The sequence below is a fragment of the Peromyscus californicus genome, unplaced genomic scaffold (assembly GCF_007827085.1).
Source record: "Peromyscus californicus insignis strain IS unplaced genomic scaffold, ASM782708v3 Scaffold_9__1_contigs__length_137607984, whole genome shotgun sequence".
NCBI classification, from domain to species: Eukaryota; Metazoa; Chordata; class Mammalia; order Rodentia; family Cricetidae; genus Peromyscus; species Peromyscus californicus.
Genome location: NW_026294617.1, coordinates 43,768,255 through 43,775,000, shown reverse-complemented (window position 1 = coordinate 43,775,000; position 6,746 = coordinate 43,768,255).

Here is a 6,746-nt window from a genome sequence, read left to right as displayed (position 1 = left end):
CGCGAGGCGCCTGGGAGGGCAGGCACCGCGTGGGACGGGCTCCACCTGCCTGCAGACGGGTGATGCAGGGTCACGGTGTTCCGCGGACACCCGGGCAGGCGATGCGAGAGGGGATGTGAAACGGAACGAGCGGTTTCGGTGCGATCGCCTTTGTGTATTTGCCTCCTTCCAAGACGCCTCCGGATCCCGAGGGGGAGCGAGTTGGCCGATGCCTCCAGACGGGGTCGCCGGCCCCGCGCCGTGCAGGCGGGAAGGCTCGCCCGCCCCGCCGCCAGTTCTCGGACACCGACTCAGCCTCCGCTAGGGGAAGCCAGCGCTGGGCTTTTTGACAATAGAGATGCGTATGCGCGGGTTTTACAACCCACGGACGCCGTAATGACTAATTCATTTAACAACTCAGAGCACCGATTACGCGCCGAGCGTGGACTAGGTTTAGAGCTCTAGCCCTCGTCACCCAGACCCCACGGCTGCCCTCAGAGATTGCGGGGGACCGTGTGTTAACCTCAAAAATATACATGAAACTGTCATCGGGCTTGTAAAGGACCGGTAAATTGTAACTTCACGTATTGCATAGGCTTCCTGTAGTAGGAAAGAAATGCTATATTAGTATAATCCGAATTTCGGAAAAATTAAAAGGTCGTAGTTATTCCAAAAATGGAATCCTGGAAAAACAGACGCTAAGAAGAGCTTGTAGTTCCCAGGTTTTATGGCCCTGCTAAACCAAATTAATGATCACAAGGCCCTCAAACTAAGGTGGGAAGGTTGGGGCAGAATTCACAGGCCAGGATTTAAGCAAAATAAAATTCTAGTTTTAAAAGAAAAATTATAAGATTGTAGTATTTCCAGCTTTTTGAAATTGTACCAACTTCACTTACAAGCAATGATTATCAAATTTTGCAGAAACAATGTTTTAAGTAAGTTTACAATTTTACGTTGGGCTGCATTCCAAGTTAATCCTGGGGCACACATGCAGCCCTCATGTTTCAGGTTGGACATACCATATTTGGGTTTAAATCTGTCATCTTACTATTTATTTTTTGTCTCGTCTATTTTGTTGTTTGCTTTTCTTTTGTGCTATTTTTAGAATTCCATTCTCTTCCAACCATTTTTTGTTATACATTCTTTATACTTTTAGTAATGTTTCAGTTACTGCTATGTACAAATCAGCCCAAAATGTAATTATTTAAAATAATAACTGATTTGTTGGTGATTCCAGACTCGCTGCTCAGGAATTCCATCAGGACAGTACCAATAGCTCATTTGTACGGCATGATGGTTGGGGCCTGACTAGACTCACTGAAAGGTCTTAGAACATGAGGTTGAAGCTAGAGTCTCAAGCAAAACTAGCTGACGATGTGGAAAATACAATGATGAAAACTTTTTTTTCTGTGTGGATTCTCCACCTGGCTGATTTAGGCTTCCTCATAAAATGATAATCTGGGTTACAAGAGAGGGCATTCCAAGAGAACCAGCCTCAGTATGGAAGTTTTTGCGTGCATCACACAAGTTCTATTTCATTGACCCAAGCAAGTCACATGACCAAGTTCAGCATCTAAGCGGGAAGGTATTTATATAAAGGGCTGTGGGTCACTTAAATTAGGGGTGACTTATCTTAATTCAATTAAGGGTTGATAATTAGATGTACTTCCAGAGATAGTTTTATTCTTTAATTATTGGTTTCCAGAACGCTGGAACTCTCATACTGTTTAAAAAAAAAATGTTGGAGTTGGGAGGGCTGGAGAGATGGCTCAGTAGTTAAGAGCACTTGCTTGCTGTATCAGAGGACCCAGGTTCTGTTCTCAGTAGCCACATGGCAGCTCACATTTTATAACTCCAGTTCCAGGGGATCTGATGCCTCTTCTGACCTCCATGGGTATCAGGCACAAGCATGGTACACATACATACATGTAGGCAAAAATATAATTCACATAAAATTAAAAGATTTTTTTAAGTTTGGAATATGAATGTTTAAAATTATATGCTGCTTCGTGGAAATTTATATCTTTCTCACACATACTAATCTTCTCTTTGCTGCTGAAGTGAGCACGATTCATATACTTGATAGGAAGTACCAGTAACATCACGAGGGCTCTTGGAGCCTGCCCTCTGAGCTCCCTATAATAACTGACTGAAATGTTGGGGTTTTCTAGGGAGGGTAGGAGTATATTCCTTGAATGACAAGAGGGAAGAATTGGGCCATAAAGTTCCTCTTGTCCTTTTCTCCTTTATTAGAAAGATTATGTTTCTGCCTCTTTTTTTCTTGAGGAAGAAGGGTGTCAGGGTGCCTAGCTGAAAAATTAGTCTCCTTAGATCTCATGCAGTTATGGGTACCCATAAGGAGGCAGTTCTAGAAACCGCTCAAATGGTAGAAAAGCGTTTATTTTTCTAATACTGAACCTCTCCTTCCTCCCAGTTCCCTCCCTCACCCTGCTTCTCTTCTGACACAGAGATGGAAATAGTGTCTCATGACAAAAATAAAAGAGAGCATAATGTGGAAAACATGAAGGTGGAAGCCATAGGCTGAGGATGCTTGGAAAGAAAGAAGGAACCCAGGTCATTCACGATATCCTGAAGCTGCTCCAGCCGTCCTAAAAATGGCTACTTCTGCCCCCCAGATAAGCCTGAATTTGACTCCACTGCTTCCTGGAGTGTGTAGCTAAACAGTCTTGGCTAGTACATAAACTGTCCTAAGTTATCTTCTGAGTGTTCTTGCTTGAATAGTTTGCAAGTTAGATAGTAATGTCTTTGTGTATCATAGATATAAGCACCATCATAAAATAATGTATCAACTCCTGTACCATTTTCTGCTAGGTCCTGATATCTCAAATTATTATTAGATTAAGAAACATTTATTAAAGGAAATAGGAAGTAGAGAGAAGAAACAATAACCATACTCTAATCTCCTAAAGTCTCATTTTAACACTTTGATAGAATTATGTTCTCTGCCTTATTATCAAGTACTTTTTTACCATTATGACATTAGTGCATATTTATATTATTTTACCTAATGTTATACTATAAATAGCTTTCCAAGTTAGCACAAGTTAGCAAGGGTGTGGCTAAGTAAGAAAACACATATACTGCAGTAAGTAACATAATATATGCACACAGGACAGCTCCTAAAAATATACAGAAGGGAAATTACTTTAAATAACTAGCTGGGTAACTGTAACATGTTTTAGTTAACTAGTTCTTGTCACTGAACACGTCAATTAACTTTTATTTATTTATTTATTTGGTTTTTTTTTTGAGACAGGGTTTCTCTGTGTAGCTTTGGAACCTTTCTTGGAACTCACTCTGTAGCCCAGGTTAGCCTCAAACTCACAGAGATCTGCCTGCCTCTGCCTCCCGAGTGCTGGGATTAAAGGCGCACGCCGCCACCACCACCGCCTGGCAGTCAATTAACTTTTAAAATTTATTATTTATTATCGTGTGTGAGGAGCACTGTGTGTGTGTGTGTGTGTGTGTGTGTGTGTGTGTGTGTGTGTGTGTGTGTGTTTATGGGTGCACACATAGCATATGTACAAATCAGAAGACAACTTCATGGAATCAGTTCTCTCCTTTACTTTTTACATGGATTCTGAGGATCAAACCAATGTCACCAGGCTTTCACTGTGACTGCCATCTCACTGCCCTCAACTCATTAAAAAACTATTTAATTCAGGTCAGTGAGTTAAATATGAGTAAATATAGAGGGATAATGTATAGCATATAGGATCTTGGCGAATGATTCTCAAAACTGGAATGTAGTAGATATCTGTTCTATGACCGTGAAGCACAGCCCTGGAGACACAGCAGGTAACTGCTCTACCTGCCTATGACCTGGAAGTACATGCCCCTGGGGCGTGGCCTCTCAGCTACCCTTAAGACCTGAGATGGTCCTATGCAGTCTCTCTTCTCCCCCCTCGTGGGTTTGGATGCTGAGATGGACCAGGCGGAAGAACAGTGTGGGACTGTAACTTGACTTTCCAGGACCCTACGATAAATCTCCCATGCTGTAGTGAGTTTTCCTCCCTAATAAATTCCATCACCCTTTAAACAGACTCTGTGGATTTCTCGCATTACTGGAAGACATAACATGCAGATATGTATGGTGTGTGGATCTTCTATTTGTGGGTATTTCTATAAACCATTTAATTCTTTTGAAATATGCATATAGACTGGAAATATTTTCATTCCCAAGCATGCTTTTTAATGCCAATTTTCGTGATTCTTGGGTTCTGGGTTTGCCTCAGCTTTTAACAGGTCAGTTTCTTAGAGTACTCCTAATGAACACATTTTAACATAAGAACCGAGGTTTCTTTCTGAAACTTCAAGTGACTCAAAGTCTCTAGTTCTCATTTTCTTCAAAATGTTACCAAGTCTAAATATCAAGTCTAAATGTTACCAAGTCTAAATATCAGTATCCTGTTGCTTTCGGGTTTTGCAATTATTAGTAATAGTTGACTTCCCAACACCCTTCTCCAGGAAAGAGAATTACTTTTGGTTACCACACCAAGTAGGAAACAATGACCAACATGACCAGGAGAGTTCAGGAAAGACTTGAGATTTGAAAACAGAGGCTTTGTCCTTTAGCATTGCTGAGCTGAGACCACACAGAGAACAGAGCCACTTGTACATTAGTGAGCCCGGATCTCCTTATCTATGAGTGCTGAGTTCAGGCTATCATGTTTTCTATGGCTGTGTGAATAATTAATGCTTTAGGTTGGCTTAAGCTTTTTCCTACATATATTTGGTAACTGGATATTTAAAAGTCATATTTTCTAAAGATGACAGACCATTACCACATTAAAAAAAAAACTTCTTAGTCATAATCTCCTCTCACTCTCGAAACTCTCTTTCCGCCTCTGCCTCTAGTGAGGCAGCAAGAACTTACGTCTGGGAAACTAAGGTAAAGACCTAGGAGAAAATTAAACATAGAATCCCAGTACAAGAAATGATAAAATGTTTCAGCGAGTTTACACGCTCTTCTGGTTATCTGAGATGTGGATTGTAAGTTGCCTGTTTATCCACTGACTTTTTTGTTTTTGGAGGATTCAGAAAGTCTGGTGAGCGCTTCATTCCCTCCAGTGTGGACCTGCTGAGTAGTTCTTGCTGCATATACTGAAAGTGCTTTCTAATATAATTGGTTTGGAGTCTATATGAGGCGATGCCCCCAGAGAAGTCCCCAGATATTTTCCCGACTTCTCATTCAATGGATTTAGTGTACCTTTTCAATATGTATTGCTGCGCAGTAGTCATGTGATGTGTATTAAGACAGCCTCTGCTCTCTTTTCAGTTGGTCATAGGGAAGCTTGTGAACCCACCGTGCGGAGTCATCAGAAGAGCCTGCCACAATTCTCCAGTCCTATTCCAGATCTCCAGAATGAGATTTCAGAACAGGCAGGGGAGTAGACCTGCTGCTCCTACTGCTCTAAGGGCTTCTTCATCATTTGGAAGACTTGAGAGCAGGGAGAAAGTGGATTAAAAGTGTGGCTAAATAAGAAAACAAGTACATAAACTGTGGTAACAGGTATGTACAGGAACAGTGCTAAAAATATACAGAAGGGAGATTAATTTTATTGTTAGAAGGGAGAAGTATTAGCCTCAGACTTCTTGAACTATGTTTAAGCCTTGTTCCTTAAAATGTTTAGGAATTCAGTTGTTTCTACTTGGAGTACATCTAAAATTGAACAGGAACATAAAACAAGAAACCTACTTGAACAAAATGTTTATGTGTATGTATGTGAGTTTAACTTGCAAGAGCCTGTAGACGCCAGAAGAAGGAGTTGGGTCTCCTGGACTGAAGTTTCAGGTGGTTGTGAGCTGCCATGTGGGTGGTGGGAACCAAACCCAGGTCCTCTGCCAGAGCAGCAAGTGCTCTTAACGCTGAACCATCCCTCCAGCCATCAGAAACTCTGTGCTTTTCAAAAAGTGAGATCCTCAAGTAAAATTAAAGATCTGGGTAAGCATGTACATAAATCATCTGAATTAACAGCCTTCTGCTTGTGGGAATTTGTCCCGAGGATATAATTAGGGTTGTGTGCATGGGTTTGGTTACAAAGCAAATAAACAGAGTAGGTTTGAGTGGCTCATTTTCATCCAGTCCAAGACTCCATTCCTCATTTCTTTTCTTTTTTGGTTTTTCCAGACAGGCTTTCTCTGTGTAGTTTTGGTGCCTGTCCTGGATCTCGCTCTGTAGACCAGGCTGGCCTCAAAGTCACAGAGATCCGCCTGGCTCTGACTCCCGAGTGCTGGGATTAAAGGCATGCGCCACCGCTGCCATTCCTCATTTCTTCTATTGTCAGGAGCCATGTTGGCCCATTTTAACTGTTTAGCATCCAAAACAAAACAACAAACCATTAGTTGTAAAGATTCCCCCCCTTTTTCCTTTGAACTCCGAGTCCTTCCTCTGTCACTCAAGTTTTGGATTACAGGTATGGGCCACCACACCTGCCTCAAGACTTTTATCATTCTCACCAAATAACAGAATTTAGGAATTGAGTTCATTGGATCCTGGCCAACTATGTTATTCAGGTTCATGCACATGGCTTAAGCTTTTCACTGATGTCCACACTCAGAATTGTGATTTTCGCAGAGTGGAGGAATTACTCTGGTGCCTACCATCTACCTTTCTCTGAGTCTCCCACCAGGTAAATAATGTTTAGCCCACATTATTTCCACCTGGCCAGTAGTTGGGAATTATTTTAGCCACTTCACACATGAGTATGTGTGTGTTATATATCTGTTTTCAATATTTACCCAAG